The sequence below is a fragment of the Anabrus simplex genome, chromosome 9, assembly GCF_040414725.1.
Source record: "Anabrus simplex isolate iqAnaSimp1 chromosome 9, ASM4041472v1, whole genome shotgun sequence".
Lineage (NCBI taxonomy): Eukaryota > Metazoa > Arthropoda > Insecta > Orthoptera > Tettigoniidae > Anabrus > Anabrus simplex.
In genome coordinates this window covers 94,308,796-94,321,920 of record NC_090273.1, presented here as the reverse complement: position 1 = coordinate 94,321,920, position 13,125 = coordinate 94,308,796, and the positions used below count along the sequence as shown (strand labels likewise).

The 13,125-nt window shown below is 40.6% G+C and overlaps 1 protein-coding gene across 4 annotated transcripts in view; it reads right to left on the bottom strand.

Annotated features, from left to right (window-relative positions):
- Window positions 1-13,125, bottom strand: part of LOC136881317 (galectin-8) — a 366,233-nt gene that overhangs the window by 237,023 nt on the left and 116,085 nt on the right. The window contains exon 1 of one of the 4 annotated variants that reach the window (XM_067154128.2): window positions 2,157-2,277. The exons of the other annotated variants lie outside the window; for them this stretch is intronic. The gene's annotated coding sequence lies outside the window, so the exon portion shown is untranslated. Of the gene's footprint in view, window positions 1-2,156; window positions 2,278-13,125 lie in introns of those variants that run through there. 4 annotated transcript variants of the gene reach the window in all.

Genomic DNA, 13,125 nt, shown 5'->3' with positions numbered 1-13,125 from the left:
GAAGTTTGGGTAGAGGTTTCTACATCAAAAAATGTCCTTTCTAAATGATCTTTCGTAATAGACCTCTTGATTCATAATGACATATGGACAACAAATGAATGGGCTTCGAAATTTCCATTCAAGAGAATCGAGCGGCTTCTCAGAATTCAAAAAATGTCCAAAATTACCAATGCCGAGTTTCGAAAGGCTTGAGCGTCGCGAGGCGAGTTCGAAGCTGCTAGAGCCCCCAGCCAAGCACATATATTGCCCTAGTGGTGTGGAAATTTCAAATGCGTATTTAAGTAGATACTATCACGTGGCACGTATTCTACGTCAAAACCGGCGGCCGTGATCCCGACAGCCCAGTTCCGATTTGACAAATATATCTTATGGCTGGGGGCCATCTGATAATTTGGATTACGGAAGCTAGCGTTACAAAATGTGTGACGGAAGTGTAACCCTAGCAACCGTGCAGGCTGGGACGGACGGATGGATGGATGGATGGCCATGACCAAGAGACATAATAGTTATTTGGATTTCGCAAAGGGAAAAGTGTGTGAGGGCTTTTTTTTGGGGGGGGGGGTACATTCCACTTCTCCACATATACGGCGAAGAGATCGGTTTGCCAATATACTGTAGCATCTTGCAGTTATCTTTGAACTCCCACGTTTGTAGCATTGTTCCTGATTTTCGACGAGTTGAAGTATTGCCAACGTTCGCGTTGTCGTATTATGAAAGTCTCTACTGGTATATTTAGGAGTGAAACTGAAACATATTGTTACGTGCCAGGCCTGCCGTAGCTCTCTTTTGTACTGGCTGTAAGGGATTAGTGAGTCAGACTGGTGACCTCCCAGTCGGCCTGGAGGGCATGGCCAGCATCTCCTTATATTGCGATTTCGTCGGGTTTCCCCGTGGGCCTTCTAGAACAGGGAACGAGAACCTTCCCTCTCTAGCCTCACCACGAAGATTCTAATACTCCATCACCAGGATATAAAAAGGAGGCTAGCCGCGAACAGTTTAATTGGACTGGGGCGGCAGTAGCGCTGGTTCTCGTCAGTGGACCACCAAAGCCAAAGCGGAGTACTTCATGTGTACTGCAGCGGACTGTATACCGGTTTGGAGTCTGTGTGCGGAACAGTTGGTATGAGTAGAGTGGTACAGTTACGTTGTTGTGAGAATATTGTCCTGCTGGTTAGCACCGTTGAGCTCTTGCTGTTTAGTTGTCAGTGTTAAGTAGTTCACTGTGTGAAGTGGCCACGTGAATTGTCTGTGTTGACTGTGTGAGTGGTGGACTTTCTCTGGAGTCGAGCCAAGGAACAGTAGTCTTGTGTTGTTTGGCCAGATTCCCTGTGTTCATGTCTGTCTGCATGCAGCTGCTGTGCGAGGTGGCTGGATTTCTGAGACGATGTGAAAATAAGGTGGGTTGTCAGTCAGGATTACCGCCTTCCAGGTAATACAGGCAAGCCAGACTACCTCCTGTGAGGAGGACAGAGACTTTGTATATTAACAGCAACAAGTGTGTGTGGTCATTACACTAACTACCACAGAAACACACAATATAGATTACATCCCTCCATATATGTTTGGCATCAGGAAGGACATCCGGCCGTAAAACAGGGCCAAATCATATCGTGCGACGCAGTTCACACCCGCGACCCCACTGGTGTGGCACAAGTGGTAGAAGAAAAAGTGAAGTGTCGTCATTCATAGCTGAATATAATTGAATATTATGTGTGTGCGCGCGCTAACTGGATCACCCTGAATTAAATTAGATGGATAAAAGCGTGTTTTATTCGTAACATTATTTTCCTGGATGATTGTGGTTTAACATCCCACGAACACATCAAAGGTTTTCGGTGACGGAACATCGGGAAAGGACTAGGATTGGAAAGTTAGCGGTCGTGGACTTAGTTAAGGTACAGCCCCAGCATTTGTCTGGTGTGAAAATGGGAAACCACGGAGAAACATTTTCAGGGCTGCCGACGGTGGGATTCGAACCCACAATCTCTAAGACTTCACAGCTATGCGACCCTAACCATACGACCAACTCGCACGGTCCTTCATGATTGCAAGGCAATTGGGATAACATCAAAAAGTGGAATAGTGGCCTGTACAAATATATGCTGATTTGTGCATAATTACAGCTTAATATTCGTGAATAATATAATCATACTTACGTAAGTGAATCTCCTTACTGTCACTTCCATCGAGATACTGAGCAGTTTGCACCAAGACTTTTTTTTTCAGAGACGTAAGACGTAAAGTCGGTTAAGACAGTCTATCTTTGCCACTATAAAAACATCTTCAATTTTATTGATGTTCTCCGATGATCAATTGAAAATCAGGCAAGGGTATTCGGTATTGGATGTAAACTTCTGAAATGTGCCTCTTGAAACTGTAGCATATTCCGCTAGCGTTCAATATACCCATAATACGAAGGCAGAAAGAGAATCATGACCCCTCTATTGGAATGTTGCAACAGAGAGGAGCTACATTCCGTAACACGAATTCTGTGGTTAGATAAACACTAGAGATTCGCAGAAAGTGATTCAGCAATTATGAATTCATTTTTGTATTTTTGCTAGTGGTTTAACGTCGTATTAGCACGAAGGTTTTGGTCAACTCTAGAATGGGAAATGTAGCGACCGTAGACTTTAGGTACAGCCTCAGAATTTGCCTGGTGTGAAAATGGAGAAACCATCTACAGGGCTGCCAACGGTGGGATTCGAACTCACCATCTCCCGAATACAGGGTCACAACTACTAGATCCAAAATGCGTAGCCAATTCTGTCGGGGTTCAGCAGTGTGGTGCAATCTGTAAGAGGTAAGGAAAACGCCAGTTATTTGAGCAATTTCAAGATTACTGGACTATCTACTGATATGATCTCTTACAACACCTTTGTATTTCATTCGTCGAAGTCAACATTTTTGTCGCAGACGAACACACTCATGAAAATTGTAAGGACACAGAACAGACAAACGATCTTGATCCTATAACGGTAAGTAACAAGAACCCTCCCTTTCAAACACTGCCGGAGACTCCGGAAAGTGGCCGTGACAGGCGATTGACTCGCTGATTTTCACCAAGACAGCCGCAATTTGAATCCCAGCCAATGCACATGCGATTTCTTAAATGAATGTCTTGTTCCGGTGATTCCCATTTCGCGTAAAACTAGAAGTCCTGTGGCTATTATCACCATCAACAAATCTGTCTTGAGCCTTGGCTTGCCAAGACGACTGCTGCCATCCATATGACCTGCAGATTTTAGAGTATCACGTGGCCAGTGTGACGACATCCTCAACCCATTTGCTTGGTTTCGTGACCAGGTACACTGCATTTCGTTTCAGCCAGCTCCTAAGCCTTAAGAGCCTGAGCGAACCCCATTGCAGCCGTCAGTCCGTAATCGAACCTGGGACCTCATTCACGCTGCCTCTACAATACGAGGCTAACTCACGATATGAACAGACGTTAAACTTTAAGTCCTTGCTTGGACTTCCAAGTGCCAAAATTTTGCCTTTAAGAGGAAAATACTAGAGTTCTTTTACGTATTTTTTTTTTTACAAGTTGCTTTACGTCGCACCGACACAGATAGTCTAGGTCTTATGGTGACGATATGATGGGAGAAGGGCTAGGTTGGTAAGGAAGCGGCCGTGGCCTTAAGGTAAAGCCCCAGCATTTACCTGGTGTGAAAATGGGAAACCGCGAGAAAACATCTTCAGGGCTTCCGACAGTGGGGTTTGAACCCAATATATCCCGAATGTAAGCTCACGGCTGCGCGCCGCTGTCCGCATGGCCAACTCGCTCGGTTAAGTGTTAGAATACAGTATCACCTGATCTTTCACATTACGACATTCTTAAATGCCTTCGTATTGTGTAGAGATTGTTTCCTGCAATGCTGGGTATAAGTGCAGACCGTTTAACCAGTACACTACGTGGCCGGTACTGTATCAAACACCAGTGTTGTATCGGCAGAGTTTACTGTATCCCAGGGGCATTTTATCGAAGGGGTTGCAGGTTTTGTAGAACCTCGAGTTATTTTCCGAAATTCCCAGACTATTATTTTACCCCATTACCATCTGCAGCTGAAATCTTGTTTTGTACGTCTATGGCAGCCTTCAGGTTTATAGTCAACTTGTAAACCTACGGAAGGTACTGTAGTTCGCTGAGAATTTCGGCTTGTGCAGGAGCAAGGTTAATAGAGGTGTGACTTGTTTTTCTATTGAGAAAGGTTTTTCAAACTCCCCGACATAGGTACCAATATATTTGCATAAAAATAACGTGCACATACACGGCACAGTAATTAAGATCTTGTCTTCGGCATTAAAGTACTAAGGCGTTGTCATTCTGAAACGCAACATATGAGACAGCAGCATTCGTCATGCTACTATCTCATTGTCTTCATACAAATCAGAATTTGTTACAATTGATGCTTTCACGGCCCGTACTTGTAGACATGATTTAGGCCTTTGGGCTTATGCCGTGTCATGAAAACTAGGTGAAATTATTTACGTTTCGCAAAGAACTTTGCTCTGCATTTTCAGGAGAAAAACTCTACCTTTCACACCTTACTTCCTTGACACGACATAAGCCTACATATCAAATGTTCTATTTCAATTCGAACCCTTGAACTGTTGAACGAAAACTATTCCGGACATTTTACTATTGTATGTGCATGATTTTTCGTCATTTGAGTCGAAATTATTTTGAATGACTGGCGAACTTTCACAATAAGTAGATACGCTTGTAACTATTTCGGTTTGCTCTGTACAAGTCCGTAAGTGTCAGCGGGTGCAGAGACGGGGTGGCCACGGATGGTTTCGTAGCTCTACAGGTCTGCATTTCGACCGACCAACCGAGCAGGGGAGTTGTGGCATTCCGGAGAAGGAGAGGGCTCGTTCCTTCTGAGAATGGTTTTTCCGTGTCTTTCCATTCTCCTAATCTAAGGCGACTGCCGGAACAGTCCTATAGTCATAATAATGAAAGATGCGTTCTGACAGTTCTTAAGAGAGAGATCCGTTTACTGCCTGCCTGGGTGGGGAGAAGAGAATACAGGTTATGGTTGTTACTAAGGAGGATCCACTGTGGTTGCCATGGAGACACGTCTGCTGATCGGCTTGTATTGCTTGGAGTTGCCAAACCTCCCACTTCTGAGTTACGTACAACAGAACACAGCGATCTGAACAAACGAATGCCGGGCTGAGTGGCTCAGACGGTTAAGGCGCTGGCCTTCTAACCCCAACTTGGCAGGTTCGATCCTGGCTCAGTCCGGTGGTATTTGAAGGTGCTCAAATACGACAGCCTCGTGTCGGTAGATTTACTGGCACGTAAAAGAACTCCTGCGGGACTAAATTCCGGCACCTCGGCGTCTCCGAAGACCGTAAAAGTAGTTAGTGGGACGTAAAACAAATATTATTATTATTGAACAAACGAACAAGTGAGCCGCAAGCGAAGGGAAGGAGAAGGGGATGCAGGAATGTAGCAACACCGTGCAATGGCACATGCAATGCTCCTCTCTCCAGTCTTATCGGTCAAAACGCTTCTTTTAATACGGGTATAGTATAGGCCACGGCCGCCAACCCCGCCACCATCATAATGAAATCCCTCTGCCAGAGAGAGGGCGTTACCCTCTAGGTGGCCCGCCTTCCTTCAGGAAAGGCATGAAAACTTGCATTAGGCAAGTCCATAAGTACAAAGTTTTTACATTTACAGTAGCCTATGTTAAAACCCTCTTTGATATTTATTGTGCATCACCACATTTTCAAACTATCAGCTGCCACAGGAGTATTATCTACCGACTCGTATACTTTGCTTTGAGTGATTAGGTAAACGAGTCGATGGTTTAAGGGGGAAAATGTGCACCGAATTTCATAGACATGCTACTAAAACTAAGGTTTTCCGCGTGGGATGAACCAATGATTTATCACGGACAAGCGGCGTTGCCACGCACTTTTGAAAGTGTGAATAGTAACACCTATTTTTAAAAATGAGCCGTGACTCATTATACAGTAGGTGCAATACATATTAGATATTAAGCGTTATGGTAATTTGGTAACAAGTTCCACCTTTATATTTCTTTTCATTCTTTTCAGAATAACAATTTCCTAATAAAATGGGACATATTTCATCCCCATGGGGGACATCTTCAACCATAGTAATAGGACAAAAAATATACAAAAAAGTAAAACAAGGATGTGTTAAAAAACACATTAAAGACACTGGGTAGTTGTTCTAACGTGTTTTTTTGACATATCCTTGTTTTATTATTTGTATATTTTTCTCTTGTGATTATGGCTGAAGATGTCCCCATGGGGATGAAATATGTCCAATTTTACCAGGAAATTGTTATTCTGAAAAAAATAAAAAGAAGTGTATTATAAGGGTGGATTTTTTTTACCCAAGTACCATAACGCTGTTAAGGTGATAATACGGGCTTAAATATAAAATGTATTTCTTGTAATATCAGAAATAGAAGAAGTCGAATTAAGGAATAATAGAACATCTTAACTAAACTGATGTTTTACAAGAGGATAAAACAGGGTTTTTAATTTTTTTAATACAATTTGCTTTACGTTGCGCCGGCATATACAGAGTTCTTATCGAGACGATGGGACAGGAAAACGCTAAGAGTAGGAAGGTTTCTTTTTCTATTTGCTTTATGTCGCACCGACACTGATAGGTCTTATGGTGACTGTGTTTGAGTCGTCAGTCCATAGACTGGTTTGATGCACCTTCCATGCCACCCTAGTGCTAACCTTTTCATTTCTACGTAACTATTGCATCCTACATCTGCTCTAATCTGCTTGTCATATTCATACCTTGGTCTCCCCCTACCGTTCTTACCACCTACACTTCCTTCAAAAACCAACTGAACAAGTCCTGAGTGTCTCAAGATGTGTCCTATCATTCTATGTCTTCTTATCTTCAAATTTAGCCAAATCGATCTCCTCTCACTAATTCGACTCAGTATCTCTTCATTCGTGATTCGATCTACCCATCTCACCTTCAGCATTCTTCTGTAACACCACATTTCAAAAGCTTCTATTCTCTTTCTTTCTGAGCGAGTTAACGTCCATGTTTCACTTCCATACAATGCCACGCTCCACACGAAAGTCTTCAAAAACATCTTTCTGATTCCGATATCAATGTTTGAAGTGAGCAAATTTCTTTTCTTAAGAAAGCTCTTCCTTGCTTGTGCTAGTGTGCATTTTATATCCTCCTTACTTCTGCCATCGTTAGTTATTTTACTACCCAAGTAACAATATTCATCTACTTCCTTTAAGACATTTCCTAATCTAATGTTTCCTACATCACCTGCCTTCATTCGACTGCACTCCATTACTTTTGTTTTGGACTTATTTATTTTCATCTGGTACTCCTTACCCAAAACTTCATCCATACCATTCAGCAACTTCTCGAGATCTTCTGCTGATGAATAATTTTTCAAGGAATGAAGCATGTTCATCAATTTTACATTGATTTAAAATTAAATAATTCGTTTGGTAAGTGTATTTTGTTTTATTTTTAGTGCATATTTTCCAAATTTTTAGTGCATATGTGCATATATATTTGGAGTGCATATGAATCCGGACCCTACTAATTACAGAGGTGCAATGCATTTACCGTATATAAGTTGCATATTTAAGAGAACATATATATTTGTGTTTAAATACGGGAAATGAAGCAACCTGTCGAATGTGTTTAATCAGGAAAGAATTCGGTTTGGTCTTCTGAAGGGTACAACGACCTATTACTTAAAGCTGAATGAACACATGACAGAATGCTCGAGACATTAATAAATGTATTACGGAGAGCTTTCACAATACCTTACGTGGTAACCCGGAGCAACTTTCAGTTCATGTTACGCTTGACATTCTACCGTAGTTTCACTGTCACTTGATGACCTTGCTCAAGGAAAAGAATGCCATCACAGCTCGTTTCTACTTCCAGTCAAACAACGCATTCAGACTTTCCCTGACGTCACTGCCGACAGTGGGGTTCTAACTCACCATCCCTAGCATGCAAGTTCCCAGCTACACGACCCGTTTTTTAAAAAGTTGTTTTACGTCGCACCGACTCATATAGGTCTTATGGTGACGATGGGATAGGACCTGAATCTGTATCCTTACAAATTTACTGTTTTGCATACGCTAAAGCGTGCAGACGAACCTTCGCGTGTTGAGTTCTGCCGGTGGTTTCTGAGTGAAGTGGAATCAGGACTTTGGATCCTTAGTTCTTCATTTCTTCAGATGAGGCAATTTCCAGCATCTTCTGTGATGTTCATTAACAAGTAAATATTTTCCGCGTCAGATTTATTTTGCCCACCCGGTATATGCCCTTCTGGGCTAGCATGACCAAAAACATGACTTTCGATTGAGGTTAACCAAATAACATTCAGGAAACTTAATCATGATCTTCTGAACTTTATTAAATTTTCAGTAACATTTCTACCGTTCCAAAACTTATAATGCGGCAGTTACAGGCATTACAGGCTATTTGAAAAATAAATAAATAAATAAATAAATAAATAAATAAATAAATAAATAAATAAATAAATAAATAAATAAATAAATAAATAAATAAATAAATAAATAAATAAATAAATAAATAAATAAATAAATAAATAAATAAATAAATAAATAAATAAATAAATAAATAAATAAATAAATAAATAAATAAATAAATAAATAAATAAATAAATAAATAAATAAATAAATAAATAAATAAATAAATAAATAAATAAATAAATAAATAAATAAATAAATAAATAAATAAATAAATAAATAAATAAATAAATAAATAAATAAATAAATAAATAAATAAATAAATAAATAAATAAATAAATAAATAAATAAATAAATAAATAAATAAATAAATAAATAAATAAATAAATAAATAAATAAATAAATAAATAAATAAATACTGTAAATCTTATTTCCTTGTATTTCTTTCTAGTGAGAAGGATTGCTTATTAGCAGTTTTCAAAGATTCCGATAGATCCTGCAAAATTAATCTCTGAATCAAAGAGCAGTAAATAGGTAAGTATAATTCGTTCTAAATTAACACACCTCTATCCAAAGCTGTCGCAGAAAAAAAGTATCTTACTGGGCTTCCTGATTGTACCTATCACTCATTAGTAAAGGAATCTTTATTACGGTGACTTTCCAAATAAATTATTTAACATACCCTACATTCAAAAATGAACACAAAGAGGAAGGTAAAAAGAGAGTTTTACAAAGTAAGAAGCCAACAATTCAAGGTTTAAAAGACAAACTGGAAAAAAAAAAAAAGTTTCCTTTAAGTGAAGTAATGAAGTATTTTTCAGTGTTTGAGTAGCGTTATGAGTGGTTTATGCGGTAATTCTGAAGTATATAAAGCAGCTGAGTTACTAGGTTTAGATAGTGTCACTGCGGTTTAACAATGAAGGGAGAATAAGATAAGCTCAAAAATTGTAAATGATTTGGTGGTTCTGAAAGCATTAATACGAAAAATCCGTTCAGTGGCTATGTCGACTGTCGCCTGTGAACGTGGTGTCAGTGTCGCTCATAGCACCAAAACAGACGAAAGAAATCACTTGTTGATGAATACGTTACAATGGCTGATGACAAACTCAATGGGCCCCCTTTGAAAATAGTAGGATCATTGTTACTATAGACGATAACTGGACATCACTTAACAAATACACGCTACTCAGTGAAGGAATGCAATGAGGAAAAATATCACCTCAGTTTTGTTTGAGATAAGATTAGTTTCGTTTGAGGTATTTTATTATCGTCCTTTTGTTAAAAAGGGTTCCCCCTTTGAATTTCAAACATTTAAAAGTGACTGTTAAAGTCAGAATCACCATCACCAACAACTTTAAACGATTTCGTACCCTATACTGTAAAAATGAACAAATAGTACATTCTTCTCGTATACTTATATAACCTTTCGCTTCAGTCGTTTTCTTTGGAGCAATAAAATGGTAACTCAATTAGAAAATACTCTTATTCGTGTTCAGTAACAAAGACTCATATTATATAGCTGGTAACTATTTGACGAATTGCCAATGTAGGCATATACAGAGTGGTAGGAAACAACGTGAACCTGGTATATGAGTGTTAGAAGGTTGGTCATATTGATAAATAACTTGAAAAAAAGTTATTTTGCGCCCTTGTCATTTTATCAGCGGCTGAAGTTAGCCAATCAGATCGCTTCGCATGTGAATTCAAATGGGCTTTGAGAGGCGGCGTTGCTAAATCCGTACGTGGCTTACGACCGGCTTGAGAGTCATGCTGATAAATCAGTATCAAACACAAAAATACCGTGCCTGTGTCACCGTAGCGTACTTGCTACTGAGCGATCCTATCAGCACGGAGCTCCGTGTTTAAAGCCCTCCCATGGCAAAGATTTTGTTTCTTCGATTGGCGATCTCAAGTCGGCCTCCTATCACAGATTTGGTTATGTAATTTGAAATTTCTGTGCTTGTAAATCAAGTCGCGATATGTCTTAGGCACCGGTCCCGCGGTGTAGGGGTAGCGTGTCTGCCTCATACCCGGAGGCCCCCAGGTTCGATTCGCGGCCAGAACAGTGATTTTTACCTGGATCTGAGGGCTGATTCGAAGTCCACTCAGCCTACGTGATTAAAATTGAGGAGCTATGTGACAGTGAGATGGTGGCCCCGGTCTAGGAAGCCAAGAATAACGGCCTACAGGATTCGTCATGCTGACCACACGACATCTCGTAATCTGCAGGCCTTCGGGCTGAATAGCGGTCACTTGGTAGGCCATGGCCGTTCGGGGCTTAGGTAATATTCAAATTTATATTGATTGTACACATATGTGATTAATCAATTTTCGTTTGAGTGGCTAAAATTCCTAAAAAGTGTTTCTTCTTCTTCTTCTTCTTCTTCCACATCTCTGGTATCACTGATGCGCACTGCGTAGCACATGTGGATCTGGTCCGGTTTTACAGCCGTATGCCCTTCCTGACGTCAACCCCATATGGGGGGATGTAGTCACTATTGCTTGTTTCTGTAGTGGTTGGTGGTCTAGTGTGTGGTCTGAATATGAAGAGAAGAGTGTTGGGACCAACACAAACACCCAGTTGTCGAGACAGGAGAATTAATCAGACGCGATTAAAATCTCCGACCCTGCTGGGAATCGAACCCTGGACCCTCTAGACCGAAGGCCTCAACACTGATCATTCAGCCAAAGAGTCTGACACTTTCACATAACTTATGCACTGTAAAAATAATCTATATCTACACAAATATTAAAGGACAAAGGAGGAATTAGACGTGTCGTACCTTTGATAATAAAATTTCAAAAAGTTCTTTAAATAACCTGTCCACCATTGAGGTTGAGTATCAACTTAGGGTATGTCAACGCAGCTGTTTAACCTTTGGCAATGGGAAGGACCAGCCGAACTCCTGGTTTGTTTACATCGACCTGTCATCACTAACGATGCATATGAGAAAAAGAATGCGTCCTGTACCTCCGTTTCTATAATAAGCCCATTATGAGTTCAGTAGCAACAGGGCTTTAATTACAGTCGTGACGGGCCGTATTCTGGGCACCACCTGAAGTTACGGTCACGCAAACTGGAATCCACACGCTGTAGTTCAGTATCTCATTAGTGAACAGGGCAGTCTCTGTATTTATTACTAGGAAAGTATAGTAGGTGTAATCAATAAGGCACACCCACATATCTAAGCCTAGTTACATTCCACAGTAGGACTACGAAGCTGCACCTTTTGTAGTATGGCAATGGCTGTACCAGTGTCTTAATACATACAGGATTTTGGAAATTAAGAAATTACGTCTCCCTGGTTTCGCATAAAATTGGAGATCCTGAGGCTATGACCAAAATTTCTACTACTACTACTACTACATATAATAGAATATTCCCATCCCCCAGTTTCGGATCACCTGAAACAGGGAAGAGTGATCATATGTCACCCAGATTGTATGTCGATACATGCATGCTTTTTGTAATTACAAATTGTTTATCTATTACTAGATAATACATTACAATTAAATCTATTCACTATTTACACCCAACCCATAAATTCTGCTTTCTACATTCTACATTTTTTACATTTATTTATTTATTTATTTATTTATTTATTTAGTCCTTGATATTAATAGTGTTATATAGTCTAGGACAACGTGTATCTAGCCATTCATAAGTTGAATTAGTGCTTACTTTTATCTCACAGGTGTGTGTACAGAGTTATCGTACAACTACAAGGTACATAATGAATGGATTGAATGAATTACTGCACGATTCATTTTTTTTTCAATTTGCTTTACCTTGCACCGACACAGATAGGTCTTATGGCGAAGATGGGATAGGAAAGGCCTAGGAGTGGGAAGGAAGCGACCGTGGCCTTAATTAAGGAACAGCCCCCAGCCTGGTGTGAAAATGGCAAACCACGGAAAACTATCTTGAGGGCTGCCGACAGGTGGTGGTGGTGGTGGTGATTATTGTTTAAAGAGGAAGTACAACTAGGCAACCATACTCTACATAACACTAATCAGAAGGGAAAATGCAAGGGAAACGACACTTCGAAAAATAAAGATATCGTCCAAAGGAAGACAAGGGCCATCAAGGGCGTGAAAATGAAAGACTCCCCAGCCCTCGCAAACCTAATAGCGTCGGGGTAGAAAAAGAACAAGTTGACCAAGAGAGGTCGGAGTGAAGAGCCTGGCACAAGTAAATTGACGCAATGCCAGGACTCAGCCAAGGGCCCCGCGGTCGCCAACCCCCGCTCCAAAGTTCGGAGCCCCTGAGGCCGCTTATAGTCGCATCTCACGACAGGCAGGGTATGCCGTGGGTGTTATTCTACCGCCCCCACCCACAGGGGGAGAGCTGCCGACAGTGGGGTTCGTACCTACTACCTCCCGGACGAAAGCTCACGGCTGCGCACCCCTAACCACAAGGCCAACTCGCCCGGTGGTTGAATTGTATTCATGCATGCATGCATGAATGAATATACACTTCTATCCCAGTCACGGTTTTAATCATCAATTGGGGAGAGAGCATTCATTATTGATTGATTTAATTAATTAATTAACTGAATGAATGCTCTCAGCCTACTGCAACGGAACCCCAACAGCTAAGGAGAGAACATTCCATTATCGATGACTGACTGACTGACTTCCTGC